This window comes from Sphaeramia orbicularis, chromosome 15 (assembly GCF_902148855.1).
Source record: "Sphaeramia orbicularis chromosome 15, fSphaOr1.1, whole genome shotgun sequence".
In the NCBI taxonomy this organism is placed as follows: domain Eukaryota; kingdom Metazoa; phylum Chordata; class Actinopteri; order Kurtiformes; family Apogonidae; genus Sphaeramia; species Sphaeramia orbicularis.
The window spans coordinates 11476364-11492156 of record NC_043971.1 but is presented as its reverse complement, the minus strand read 5'-3'; the positions used below and the strand labels follow the sequence as shown (position 1 = coordinate 11492156).

General features: G+C 34.8%; 1 protein-coding gene across 1 annotated transcript in view; it reads right to left on the bottom strand.

Moving 5' to 3' along the window:
• stk32c (serine/threonine kinase 32C) overlaps positions 1 to 15793 on the bottom strand; it is a 271928-nt gene that overhangs the window by 191883 nt on the left and 64252 nt on the right. The gene's annotated exons all lie outside the window — the stretch shown is intronic.

The window sequence follows — 15793 nt, the reverse complement described above, 5'->3', positions numbered from 1 at the left end:
CTGCACGTATTGTACTGTACCACCGGCCACCGCTGACCGAGCCCCCCCCGCCCTCCTGGTCGTCAGTGCTGCTGATTGAGACCGGCCTCTGCTCCTGTGTTCACCGCTGGCGAATGTGAACCCAGCAGGCGTGGAGCTAACACATGCAGCTCCTCCTTAAAAGTCCGTGGGCTCACATCCTGATCCGTTCAGCCCCCTGTCCGTGCAGACAAGGTGTAATCATGGGAGAATAAAGTGCATGCTGGGCACTAGTAGCTGACCTATGCACCCTCCAGAGTTGAATAAGATGGCGAGTCATTACAGTCTTCCGCTCTCAAGATGTGGTTTGCATGTTTTGTCTGGAGGACAGTCTAAGCCAGTACGGATTCTCTGCGCTCAGTCTTTTGTACATGGCTAATCCTCTCATATGGCGAAGCTCTGACTGCACCCTGGTGTCAGCACACACAGACACTGTGTCATGAACATATAGTAGCTCTCCCTGAGGTATTAAAAAAAGGATAAAGAAAATTGAAGAAAATTGTGCAAAGAGCAGAGGAAGTTTGAAGATTCAGCGGTTCGTTTGCACATGAAAGCCAGAGTGACAATGCAATTCGTAGTAGCTTTGACAGTAGCTATGAAAAACCAGCTGTAACACCAAGCAGAAAAACAGACAGTGGCGTACTATCTGACACTTTCCAGAACCGAATGATTAAACATGCACATCAACCTTGAATGTACCGTGCTGCATTCACAGTTCTGCGCAAAAGTGGAAAATGCCAGTGAATAAATGTGACATTAAATGGTACAATGACACACTACTTCCTCCTGTATGTTCCGCTGTATTTACCTGTGTGCTCTTGGGAGATTAAGTCATTAACCCTTTATCGAGCAAGTGACTATTTTGGGTAATTTAACCCTTTCATGCATCGCGGTCATTACAGTGGACAGCTATTCTACAGCCGTTCTCTTATATATTCATGAATTTTGTTGTTTTAGTTCCATATCAGCCAACACAGTAAACACTTATGTATCACCCCATACACTGCCATTCATACCATTACTGTGACTTTGCTGTTCTTGACCAACCTGATGTGCAGTAACATGTTTGAGTGTAAATTAATTGCTTGTTATTGTTATTAGAATGTAATTAAAGCTATACCGTATGATGTGGCATTTTTACACTTTTCTTTTGTCATCTTAAAATGCTCCTAATAAGCATGTGTCAAACTAAAATATAAAAGAAATCCACCAGGTTTTGAAACTCAAAAATGTTTAATTCTCATATAGTTCTGATAAAAGTCTGACCAATCATTTTAGTCGGTCCGAATGAAATAATTGGCCGAACCTGGCTGAGCCTCCTGTCAATCATCCATTACTGCCGTCCAGCATCCGATCCATTATCGCCGACTCACATCCGATATGTGTCCCTCTGAATCTGACGCTTCACTCGCGCTGCTCCTCCTGTCACTGACCACAGTCTACTGTCTAGGATGTGAATGGATAAAACTCAAATGCACATGTGGAAGGGATTAAACGGATTTATGAACATAAACAACAACTAAGGGGAACAAACAGGAGTCTGATGAATGAAGCATGGAGATAAAAGTCCGGAAGTCTTTTGTACTGGACTGAACAGATAGGTCTGCAGGAAGCTCAGCTTTTATGACCGCAGTACTGATTCAGGTACATGTACTCGGTGTCACACAATGTAGGATTATGTAAGATGATAAATGTATGGACTATGAAACCTCAAATGTCCACGGAAAATTCGCAGAGGCCGTGCGTTCACAGTGCGCGTGCTGGGCACCTCATCAGCTGAAGACACTGACCCAGCGCTGCACAGACCAGACCCTTAAATTCAGGGTCTACTGACGGAACAGGGGCCGCGGCAGGTGGATGATGGATCTGATTACTGAGGGAGGGGTCCACGGACACGCTGAAGTGGACCGAACCTCCACTTCCACCTCTGCTCCCATCACGCGCATCAGGTAAGAGAAGGGGAGCATCAGAGTTCAATGACACTGAGGGATTTACATGCAGTTCTATCAGGCTGCCCTCCGCGTCGAAATCCGACGCAGAAGGGGTACCCCCTGCGTCAAATAGTGCCGAACGGGGCTCTGACCATGCGTCCATTTCTGACGACTTGGGATGAGCGGGCGGGGCTTTGGAGGGAGGCGGGTTGTTCATGTTCAAATTTTTACTAAGTGCTGTGAGAAATGCCACATCGGTAGGTATAGCTTTAACCGGGTTTTTGTTTTGTTTTTTTTTTAACAAAAAAGGGGTTTTTTTGCCTATTATCTCCATGAAGTGAGTAGTGACTAGTATTAGAGTATGTTAACATGTGAGAAAACATCAGATTAGGAGCAGTAAAAATGTTTTTATTTCATAGTTTTCACCCACTATATCAGTAAGTACATGTTAAAGGAAAAATAAAATAAAATAAAAATGTTTCTTTGCTTCAAAAATTAAACTTATGGGGCCCAGCTGAGTGGACATTTTTGCAACTCCATGAAAAATAGGTTCATAGGAAAATTTTCAGTCGCATTGTTTTTTTCATGCCTAGAGAGGAACAAAAACACTCAGGAAAAAACATCTTGATTAAGGTTCTCATAATTCATACATGAAAGGGTTAAACATACATTACAAGACAAGGACAGCAACAGTTCCAGTGAAAACAGTGAGTCATCAATCTCAGGTCCAATGTGGTCTACAGGGTCTGGAAGGTCCACCTCTGCATGAACAGTGAGTGTACCTGCTTTGTTAGGTACCATGAAGTAATGGTACTAATGTAAGGAATGATGTTCAAAGGGATAATGTGTGTTGTAACCAAGGTAAAAATGTCTAATTTGGCCTTATAGTAGTTTCTCCCACACTCTCTCTGGTCCTTGAATGCACCATGACATGCACACATGATTTCAATTGGCTAATCAAGACAATAAACTGCTCTCAATTCTCCTCAGTTTTGTGGGAGAGGAGCCATGGAACTGAAGATGCACAACCTTTGACCCTTGCCCTTTTGCTGGGGACCTGTTTATCTTGTGTGTTTGGTGAATCTCCTGAACTGGCCAGGTGCCCTGCCGTGGAATCCAATCCTTTGATGGCGAGCTAAGAATGAAGGCCAGGAGCCTGAGGACGTCCATTGTTTCACTCAACTTAGATCGCCTATGGTCTAGTACACAGGTGTCAAACATGTGGCCCGGGGGCCAAATCTGGCCTGCCAAAGGATGAAAGTGCCAAAAATGAACCTGAACAGTCCAGGTTGTCCAAATCATTTTGGTTCAGGTTCCACACACAGACCAATGTGAACTCAAGTAAAAATAATAACACGATAAACCCATAAATAATAACAACAAATTTTCTTTGTGAAAAATTATGTGGAAAAAATTTAAGTGAAAAAAATAACATTACACTGTGAAAATATTTACATTTACAAAACTAATCTTTCACAATAAAATGCAAATAAATAGATAAAAACAAAGATGAACAAGCCGAAATGTGCAATTTTAATAATATTCTGCCTGTTACTAAATGTTTGGTGCATTTATGGATCCACTGTGATCTGTAGTTGTTAATAAGAGATGTAATATTGTAGAAATTGTTCAAATTTTGGTTCCAAAATTTTACAACATTCTGCCTGTTACCAAATGTTTATGTAACACTGTGTGTAATGTACATGTATAAATAATAAGTAATAGTTAAAACTGCACTAATTTTTCCAATGAAATTTTCTGTTTTTTCAGGTTCTTCACATTTTTTTGGTAAAATGTAAATATTTTCAGAATTTAATTGTGGGTTTTTTGTACTAAAACAAAAAGAAAAACTTGGATTTGTCATTATTTATAGGTTATTAAGTCACTGTTTTACTGGTCTGGCCCACTGGAGATCAAATTGGGCTAAATATGGCCCCTGAACCAAAATGAGTTTGACACCCCTGGTCTATTTGGAGGCTTCGCAGCCTGTCCTTTACATTCTCCGACCTTCTCCGACAGAGTGCCACCATTCTGCACCCCTTCTCAGGATCTGTAAGGTCCACCTCTGCATGAACAGTGAATGGAACTCCGTGTTTTTCAACCGTGGGGTCACCTGGAATTCCAATGGGGTCGCCTGGAATTTCTAATAATTTATAAAAAAAATTTAAAAATTACTGATAGAAAATATTTTTTAATGATTCAATATATATTTCATTATAATCAAAACACCTCACACTTTTCCTAATAAAAATCAAGTTCAAATAAAATGCAGGGTATAATATCTGAGAGGGAATATCTTGATTGATCTGATCATGTGACCATGTGCGTTACTACGCTTCAACCTGCCCGGACACAGTCGGGCAGATCCGTCAGAAAACTGGACCGAACAGAGAATGGAAAGATTTCTTCACCTGCCTGACCCCGCTAAGACATCTAAGAGAAACTAAGAAGCAGACGCCAAAAAGGTGCATTATATACATTACATAGCCTAAATGTCATCTAAAATTAACGTTTATTTGCAATATAGTATAGCAAACTATTACATGATGAAAAACAAATTAATTTTAAAAATGTCTCAGTTTTGAATGTCTGGGGTCACCAGAAATTTGTGATGTTAAAATGGGGTCATAAGCCAAAAAAGGTTAGGAACCACTGGTGTCCCTGCTTTGTTACGTACCATGAAGTAATGGTACTAATAGAAGGAATAATGTTCAAAGGGATAATGTGGATGTGGACAGGGGTCTGGATCAGCACTTATGTTGGTCTAATGTTCTAAAAGTGATGTTCTAATGTTCTAAAATACATGTTCCTTCCACATTGCATGTGTTTTTCTTGTATTTTAATATATACTTCTTGGATTTTTTATTTATGGGTTTTTTTGTGCCACTTACAGGTAAGGAACCAAATATGGTAACTTAATTTACCTTGATTTTCTACATAATAAAAAAGCTGAAAAATTTCACAAAAGTAATAAAGCCTTGTTATGTCCTCCAATAACGCACTAAAGTTGAAATTTTTCATTTCAGAGTATTTCAACGAGTGCCCTATAAAGGATTCAACTCTGAATATTAATGTACTCCTATAATGATTACAAATGATCAGAAATGACTGATATTAACATTTTATCTGTATTTCCCAGTCCTATGTCAAAAATTTAGGGCTAGCATCATTCAGAATTTAAATTTTTTTTTTAATATAATTTTATTCATGGATTTTCAACAGCATAACATGGATGGATCATACAGTGTGTACGTTTTTGCTGTCCTTCTTAACATAAGTCCCCACCCCCAACTTAGATATAAACATAAACATGTAAATATATATACCAAAAAACATCAGGAATATAAACAGGAGGCACATAGCATTCACATAAATTCTAGATGTGAAAACCTAGCAAAAATAAATAAATAAATAAAATAACATGAAATAAATAACAATTTAAAAAACGTTAAATAAAATAAAAATTAGAAATAACAAAATAAATAAAATATATACAATACCTGCAGTTATCCGGGTGATGAGTGGTGATTTGTAATTAAAGTCATGATAAAGTGCTCATTCTATAAGTTTCTGTGTATTTTAGAAAAAACTGTCATGCTTTATAGCAGAAACTTCTGATGCTAATTTCATCACATTCTTTTTAAACAAACAGAAAATTGCACTACATAGTATCCCACTTCCAAAGTAGTTTTCTTTTTTCTTACATCCTTAGTATTTTTTTTTACTCATTTTTGTTTAAACAAAAAGTTCTACTATAGACAAGTGTCTGAATTGTGTCTTCATTTACACATATGGTTTAATGTTTGTCTACATTATATATACATGGTCTGACCATGCAATACTTATGCAATGTCCCAATAAATGTCACAACATTTAATTCAGTCCACAGTTGCATTAGTTTTTCACCAAGTTTTTGTATTGATGATAGAGAGTCCGACCACTGTGTAAATTCTTCTCCATCACAAAAATAAAAATCCATCAAAGTGATGTCATATGGTTCCTGAACTACTCTTTTACAAGCCTGATGAATTCTGGTTTTGTTCAATCTCAGAAAATATACAATGGAAGCATCTGAACTATTTGCTTAGAGGTGGTGACTTTTTTTTCCATGTGTCAAGTCAAGAAAGAAATAAGAAATATAGAAAAGTACACAGAAAAATACCTAGTTTTGTGTGAAAATGCTCAGTGGACTGCAGCTTTCATCTTTTTTTCTTTGTATGTGATACACATCAACAAGAAAACAGCGGTTACTTCAACAGAGTTCACCTCGTTCTTCAAGACGGAGGTGAAAAAGTATCAGAAGTGGTGAAAGGTAAAAATCGTTACAGCCTGGTCATGTTGCAGCTGCAGAAACATCATGTATTTTTGCAAACTGATATTTCAACAGTTTTAGACTTTAGATGGATGGATGGATGGATGGATGGATGGATGGATGGATTTATTTTGGTCTGTACATCAATTATTGCGCCTACAATAATCACAATAAACACAAAAACCAAAACAGGAATAGGCTACAAACAAAAGCTTATTTTTTTTGCCTATCCTTTTCACCTAATACACTGCATTACATTATATTAAATGTGTAAAGCATCGAGCATTCACACCATAAAAAAAAAAAAAAAAAAAAAAAAATCAACAACAAAAAACATATCTACCATCTCAATTAAATATTCCTAAATAATTTTAAACTTAAGGTATTTTCTTTTTTTTTTTTGTAAAACCATCCTACACCGTATGTATAAAAAATGACAAAAATCTAATGAGATTATTATTTTTCTGAAATGAGATCCCATGGGCCATGACAGGAAGGGGTGGGACTACACCTCTTTATCTACCATAACAAAAGTGGTCTCTTACCAAAACATTAATGAATAAATCTGTTAAATCCCTGCATTTGTTCCCTGAACCTCCACCGCTGCTTATTTAATTGACACTTATACATTCTAAATATAGGCTTTATAGATATTAGTATTACTGCTGCTAGATACATTAACATATTCATATTTTACAGTCTGTTAGTCCCATTCTTAAGTGTCTGGATAAAAGATATACACAGGTGTTTTGCAGAAGCAACGGTGCAAAACACTTTTATATTATGAGAAGTGAAAAACATTTTTAGTTCATTATGAAACTGTGGCAGAACAAATAAGATTGTGGTGTTTGAAAACATTACATTAGATTGCTAAATATTCACTGGCAGTATTAGATGTTGGTGCAAACACGCTGTCACTGATGATAATGAGAGTCACTCCTTAGGTATTGAAATTTGGTACCAAATGATGAGGCATTCAATAGTGTTTATGTATTCCCATCAGGGTGCTTCTATGAAACCGGTCCATTTCAAATCAGATGTAGACTAATGTTATGAAGCAAGTTTGAAGCACTTTGGGTCCATTTAAAAAAAATACATATTTACTGAGATAAAAGAGAAACTAATTTTCAGATAAAACACATTTTTTATTTGATCAGAGGAACGTCTTTGCAGCAAAGTTTGGCAAAGTGTTGGAGTATCTGGGAACAAAGAGTGCAGCTACCTGAGATAGATTTAATATGGACTTTTGAGATCATTGCTGTGGACATATTTTGGATTTGCTATATATTTCATACAAGCTGTATATACTGTGCTGAAGTGTATAATTTTAAAAATGTTCAATATAAAGAACGTTGGAAAAAAAACAAAAAAAAACACAAAAAAAACACATTTTTATTAGACGCGCGCATACAAAAATATGCATGTATCACTGACACCAGGTTGCCATAATGAACTCCTGCATCTTTTTCTTTCAGTTTTTTTCCTCAATACCGCGAACACGCGAAGGATTCTGCATGCAATGATAACCCCGACGTAACCAAGGGAAAAAGGACATGAAAATTGCGCGCTACTTTAAAAAAAAAAAAAAAAAAAAAAATTATTCTCACAGGTTCATTTTAGGAATTAAATATGCAAGACAGAGTGTTTCACAAAAATGACTGCTGTTGCAAAACCACTCACAATTTATTCACTGCAAAAATCGAAATTTTATGTATTTTTCCTCATTTCTAGTCCACATATCTCATCACAATTAAAATAAGATAACCACCTAAAGAGTAACTTTTCAGTGAGATATAAGAACTTAATTTTACACAACAAATCTTGAAATTTTTATTTCAAGAAATTTTACAAGATAATTTTAACTTTGGCAGATTTTTTCACTTAATTCAAGATTCTTTTGCTTAATTCCAATTATCTTGGTAAGATTTCTTCAAATAAGATTTTCAAGATCTATTGTCTAAAAATAAGTTCTTGTATCTCTCTGAAAAGTTACTCTTTTAAGTATGATAAGATATTTTGACAAGAAATGAGAAAAATACACTTGGTAAGATTTTGATTTTTGCAGTGTACCATTCACTGTGGAATTAGAAAACAGAAACTTTTATGATTTTGCCTGGTTCAGCAAGTATTGTTTCATTCATGGCAAAAAAAAAAAAAAAAATGCAGTTTTACTTTTTACTTTCACTTAAGTAAAGGAGTTGAATTAGTACTTCTGCTTTTACAAGAGTATTTTTTCACACAAGTAGCTGTACTTCTACTTAAGTACAGAATGTGAGTACTTTTGCCATCTCTGATTGTGAGTATTTGTCACATTTTTGCATTTTTACTAGTAATAAATGTGACTAAATCCATAAATGTCAGCCCTGGTTGTGGCTCCAGGGGGATCCTCTAGAGCAGGGGTGTCAAACATGCGGCACACGGGGCAAATGCAGCACGCCAAAGGGTCCAGTTCGGCCCCTGGGATGTTTTTGCCAAGTGCAAAAATTCCACAGTCTTGAATTGAATTAAGCAATAATAATAATAATAATAATAATAATAATAATAATAATAATAATAATAATAATAATAATAAAATAGCTTGAATTAAGGACAAAAATCTTGAATTAAGCAAAAACAATCTTCAATTAAGTAAAAAAAAAAAATCTTTAATTAAGCAAAAAAAATTTTCAATTAAGTAAAAAAAATATCTCAAATTAAGACAAAAAAAAATTTTCAATTAAAAAAAATCTTGAATTAGGCTAAAAAAAAAACTTCAATTAAGTAAAAAAAATCTTGAATTAAGCAAAAAAAATCTAGAATTAACAACAATTTTTTTTTGTCTTGTTTTAGTGCAAAAAATAACATTAAATTATGAAAATATTTACATTTACAAACTATCCTGTAACACTAAAATGTGAATAACCTGAACAAATATAACAACCTGAAATGTTTGAAGAAAATTCAGCACAATTTGAACTCTTTTCTGCCTGTTCCTCAGTGTTTAGTGTCTTTGTAGATCTGATCCATAATGCACATAGAGAAATGAGAAGCTGAGGAATAATATTGTTAAAATTGCACTAAATTTTCTTACGTTTTTAAATTTAAATTTCAGTTTGTTTGTTTTTTTGGATCGTTTATAAAAGTAAGTATTTTCATAATTTAACGTTTTGTTTTGTTTTGTTTTTTTACACTAAAACAAAGACAAAAATTTGGAGTTGTCATTATTTATAGGTTATTATGTTATTATTTTTCTGGTCTGGCCCACTTCAGATCAAATTTAGCTGAATCTGGCCCCTGAACTAAAATAGAATAGAATAGAATAGAATAGAATAGAATAGAATAGAATAGAATAGAATAGAATAGAATAGAATGCTCTTTATTGTCATTATACATTGTACAATGAAATTGGGGGGAGCTTCTTTATATCAGTGCAGCAATATTAAAAGAGACAAAGTAGAAACAGTGCAATTTAAAAGAAGTACAATAAGATAAAAGTGCAAAATGCTCTATGTACAAATGTGCAATAAGGCGTCTGAGGTAGAGGTATTAAGAAATTTAAAGAATGTAAGGGTATGAATATGAGGAGTGAGGAGTTATTGCACGTTGACAAAGAATAAATAATTAAAAAGTTTTTTAAGAAAAACAGTAGCAGCAGTGGTGTGTATAAATATACAAATATGTTGGGATATGAGAGTATGGAGTTATTGCACATGTGGAGAAATATGAAATATGAAAATACAAGGTATATGATCATGGGTGTGATAATTATGAAAGTTATTGCACAGTAAGCAGTTAATTTTACAGTAAGTGTATATTACACACAGGTATGTGGTTATTGCATATAAGAGTTCAGGATGGAAAAAATGAGTTTGACATCCCTGCTCTAGAGTTATCTATTGTGGTTCTCAGCATTTTGTGGATGTATGAGTCATTAGGTAACGGGAAGTGAAAACAAGAATAGCCCCCCCCCCCCCCCCCCCCCCTTGTTTAAACTGGTGAAAGGAGCTGCTCTTCAGATTCACGGGCGAAGGGGAGCTGGGTCTGGTTGTGTGGTAAAGGGGACAATTAGAGCGGACAAAGAGTTTCCTGTAACAGGCTCTTCATCTTCACAGACTCTTTTCCTCTCCGTCTGCTTCACACATGCTGAGAAACAGTACATCGCTTTTAAGTCGGGCAAACTGGCACTGGTACAAGCAATACTGGCTTCAAATGTTCTAACTTTCCCTGACACTTTGCAAATCCGAGTGGTTAGGTGAATTACGATCCGTTTAGTGAATAAAGGATTAAACAGCAGCCTCAAATGGTTCATAGTTCAATACCAGCCTTGACAGTTATCCACTGACACCAAAGGGTTCAGCATTACCTGTGCACCCTGACTCTGACCATTCCGCTGCATTTCAATAAATGTTTCTCTAAAGCTCCAAAGCGTTTCTTTTTCCAGCTTTGAGTGGCTGATTTCCAGTCAATACAGAGGCTGCTGAGCGAAATGACTGAAGGCCAGAGGGCAGTGACTCGTTAAACTACTGTGGGAAAGAGGGATGGGAAGTGTCCGTGCTTAACGATTCCATTTATCGGGTCCGTAACATCATCACGTCGAATGAGTCCTCGCATCATTTCTGTATTTTGGTTCAGAGGCCTCTACAGCTAGGGGTGTGTATTGGCAAGAACCTGGAGATACGATACAAATCACAATACTAGGATCACGATATATCATGATACTGTTAAAAAGGCAATTTTTGGTTTGTTTCTTTTTTTTTTTTTTAATGATTATTTCCATGAAGAATCGAATTACACCGGAAATATGTACAAATACTAAACACATTTTTATTTGAACAGGATCTAATGCTATATCACAAAATTTTCCTGTTTATTATTATTATTATTATTATTATTAGGATGATGATGATGATTATTACTATTATTACTATTATTATTGTTATTGTTATTATTATTATTATTATTAGGATGATGATGATTATTATTATGATGATTAAGATTATTAAGAAGATGATGATGATTATTATTATTGTTATTGTTATTATTATTATTATTATTATTATTATTAGGATGATGATTATTAAGATTATTAAAAAGATGATTATTAAGATTAAGATGATGATGATGATGATGATAATTATTATTATTATTATTATTATTATTATTATTATTATTATTATTAAAATTATGATGATTATTATTATGATGATTGAGATTATTAAGAAGATGATGATGATTATTATTATTATTGTTATTATTATTATTATTATTATTGTTATTATTACTATGATGATGATGATTAAGATTATTAAGAAGATGAGGATGATGATGATGATGATTATTATTATTATTGTTATTATTATTGTATTTTTTTACTTGTATTTGTATCTATATATTGAAAATGTAAAATATTTTGTGAAATGTGACTATTTTTTTTATCCTACTTTGATGTAATATTGTGTATACATATTGTTCAGTTGTTCAGTGTTCCATTAAAAAAAAAATCCTGTGTTAAAACTTAAATTATGTTTTACAGACATTGCAGTTTAAGATCCTGTTCAAATGTTCATATTCTATAAGTTCAGAACTAACATCATAACTTTATTTGTGTGCAATCCCAGCAAAGGAACTAACATTATTTTAAAAAGAGTGTTAAATAATAATAAATAAAATATTAAAAAAAAAACAAAAAACAAAAATGAACCTCCACAATATCTGCATTTGAATAAATGTCTAAAAAATATTGATACAGTACGTTTTAATATCAATACAGTTTTGTGAAATGAAATATCACGCTATACTGCAAAACTGGTATTTTCTTACACCCCTATCTACAGTATAATTGTATTTCACCAGTAAAGATGAAAGTAGGGGCCATTTGCAACAGTTCCAGAGCTTTTATTATGACAAAGGGGGAAATACCTCCAAACTGCAGAAACATTTAATCACACAGCATCTAATTAACCCTTAAAGACCCTGTGCTACTTTTGTGGTAGTCCCAAAATATTTATTTCTCTATATTTAACTTTTCTTAAGTGATCGATCACCATTTATTAAAATAATATTCTCTGTATTTTGTGTTTTTTGAGTGAAAATCAGGTATTTTCCTATATCTAATGTACTGATCATATCGACGTTTATAAAAATTCAGATTAAAGTTGAGGGTTATTTTATCAGAAACAGAGAAAACTGAAGAAAAAGTGACTTTCTTAGTAAAATCTATCATCAACTGAACATAAATCACGTGTTTCCATTCACTGTCATTGATCCAACTCCATGGGCTTTACTGGTGAATCAATGTTGTAGAAGATGATGGTGTTTCCATGGTAACTACAGAGCCTCTGAACGTCCAAATGGGTCACATCTGATAACCATGAAAAGATGATAAACTGTATTTTACACCAATTATTTACATGTATTGATAAGATTAGTGGAAAAACAGGTATTAAACATTTATATCAGTACATGTTTTGGTCGCCAGTGGATGTTTGGGTCTTTATGGGTTAAACTTCGTGACTTCGTCTTTGATTGGCTGCTTAGCAAAGGTGGCAGTGATTCTGGAGGCGGAGCCGCTAACATTAAACTTTTCCAGTTTCGATCGATACTGTTAATGTCAGCTTCATTTCACTGTGTCAACCTGCTTTCACTATTGTTTACAAAGAATTTCCACATCCTGTAATTCCATTTAGATGACGTCAAAGCTCAGAGGCTGCAGCAGGTAGATCTAACACTCCTTTAACTACCCCTTTATAAACCTTTGAGAGGTTTGTTCAAATCAAATGCAAAATGTTAGTGCATATTTGACATTAAAGTGTCAAAGCAAGCAAAACCATTTGTGCTACAGTTTATTCTCTAATCCAGGGGTGTCAAACTCATTTTCTTCTGGGGGTCACATTCAGCCCAATTTAATCTGAAGTGGGCCGGACCAGTAAAATAATCGCATGATAGCCAATAAAAAATGACAACTCCAACCTGTTTTAGTGCTAAAAATAACATTCAATTATGCCAATATTTACATTTACAAACTATCCAAATAAAAAGGATGTGAATAAGATGAAAAAAAGATGAAATTTGTTAAGAAATATAAGTACAATTTATCAATATTATGCCTCAACTTATCATTTATACATATGTATTACAGATCAGATCTACAAAGGCACAAAACATTTAGTAACAGGCAAAATATTGTTAAAATCGCACTTAATTTTCTTTAGACATTTCAGGTTGTTCATATTTGTTCAGGTTATTCACATTTTATTGTTAATGGATAGTTTGTTAATGTAAACATTTTCATAATTTAATGTTTTTGGCAATAAATCAAAGAGGAAAAAAATGGTGGTGTCATTATTTATAGGTTACACTGGTCTACCAGGAAAAAGCTTCCAGAATAAAAGTAATGAAATTTTACCACATGACAGTCACTGATAAAGAAAAATCAAGTCAAAAATGCTGGTTGGCTGAACTTTCCAAGATACAGCCTTGGGTCAAAATGTGAAATTCAGGAATTACCGAGAGAATGGGTTTGACTCAAAAGGAATATTTGTCTCAGAGCTACAAGATCTACTTCAAAACACTGTCTGCACATTAGAATACATTCACTTTACAGGTTCTATTTAGTGGAAGATTTATAAAACTATTATATAAATGTACATAAACCAATATATATGTGTAATAAAACTTAATCATATACCTTGAAAACATCAGCAAACCGGCACTTTTGTCATTTATTTTCCAATTAATCTTATTAAAATATGTAACATTTAGCACATTTAATGTCTGAAGCAAATCATTTCTAAAAAAATTTGTAGATCAGTGTTATTATGACATTATTTTTGAGTTTGATGGGCTAACTTACACTTTGCAGATTCATCCCGTGGGCCGGATTGGAAGCTTTGGCAGGCCGGTTTTGGCCCCCGAGCCGCATGTTTGACACCTGTGCTTTAATCCAAAGAGAATCGATAAGAGGATCAGCAGGGAAGCGAATCAATAATTGATATCGATAATGGAACCGGTATCCCTATTCTTATCACTTCCCATCCCTAGTGAGAAAACAGGGGGGCTCTGCTTAGTTCACCCACACTGAGTAAGAAAGCGTCCAATTACCATCATCTGCTCCCCTCTTAACGTTTGCAGAACTCATTAAGACACAGCTGATATGTAATTTCAGTAATTTCTCTGTCAAGTAGTACTTCAGATTTCACAGTGAGTTGATGTTGAGTGAGATTGGATGGAAAAGTGTCTACAGTCAGTGCTTTGGCTTCATCCGCCGCTCTCAGGTTTCAGTGGACGCTGGACTAAACACTACGGCCAAACCCTGCAGACAACTGCAGCGTGTAGCGTGAGTGAATTTGATCTACCGTGGAGACAGTGGGGAGAAACGACAACATCTTTCCCCATGTAGGGGGTGGAAGCTGCTGACACACCAGGATGATTTGCTGAGTTGGCTCCATAGGGGTCCACGGTGGGTGATCGGCTCCTGAGGTGAAGCTGATACTGGCATGAAGCCCATGTCAGGGGCCACGCATCTAGAAATCTGTCATCCTGCGCCAAACGCCTCATTCTACTGCAGGTGTTAAAGACACATCAACATGACAAACCAGGAGAAAAAGTAGAACCAGCAAAAGTCAGAATTTAGCTCCAAACCTACAACTGCACAGTGAGTTTTGTTCCCAGTATTCACTTCTATATATACTCGTAAGTTTGAAAAGCCACAAAAGTTAAAGTTGTCAACTATAAACAAAACTCTGTGGTGCAGCTGACTTGGTTTCCTGAAGCCTACAGCCATCTAGACTTCGCACCGTTAATTCAGTTGGTAGAATAAAACCACAAGACTTACAGAAACTACAGGGATATGTGCTGAAGTGGATACATGTACCAGCATATTTCTAGTGTCAGAAAAGATTCCAGGATCCATTTCTTTTCCTGGATCCAGCACACAATGTACTGGGTTTGTCTTTGGCCCTCGTCCTGCCCCCAACTGAGGTACCCTCCTAGAATCACTTCAAATAATGTGCAAGAACTCTGCAAAATGTGAATTATGTACAAGAAGTTCTGCAATAATCTTATGTTCTGTAATAGCGATGCAATATTTATTCAATATACGAGATGAGATGAGATGAGATGAGATATATCCCACCATGGGGAAATTTAACAGTTACATACATATAGACATACTATTCATAGATATACATACTGTTAATATTGTAAATATTGTGTCTGTTCACATTTTATCCATTTTTTATTCTACTTCAATTCTTGTCTTACTTTTGCAAAATTTTACATTCTATTTTCTTATCTTATTTTTAACTTTTGTAATTTTATATTGGCTCTAGTCTTGTTTTCTGAAGTACTGGTGTTTTATTCACCTCCTAAGACCCAGCTAAGAGTTTCAAAGCTTTATACAAAAAAAAAAAAAAAAAAGCTGTCAACTGCAAAACATTCCATAATTTTTTTTAAAAATGCGTCTGAAAAAACTTTTGCATCATGTTTCCAATGTAGGCAATTATTTAATTTTTTTTTTAAAAAGGCCAAACTTGTACTTTCCTGACATTTCCTG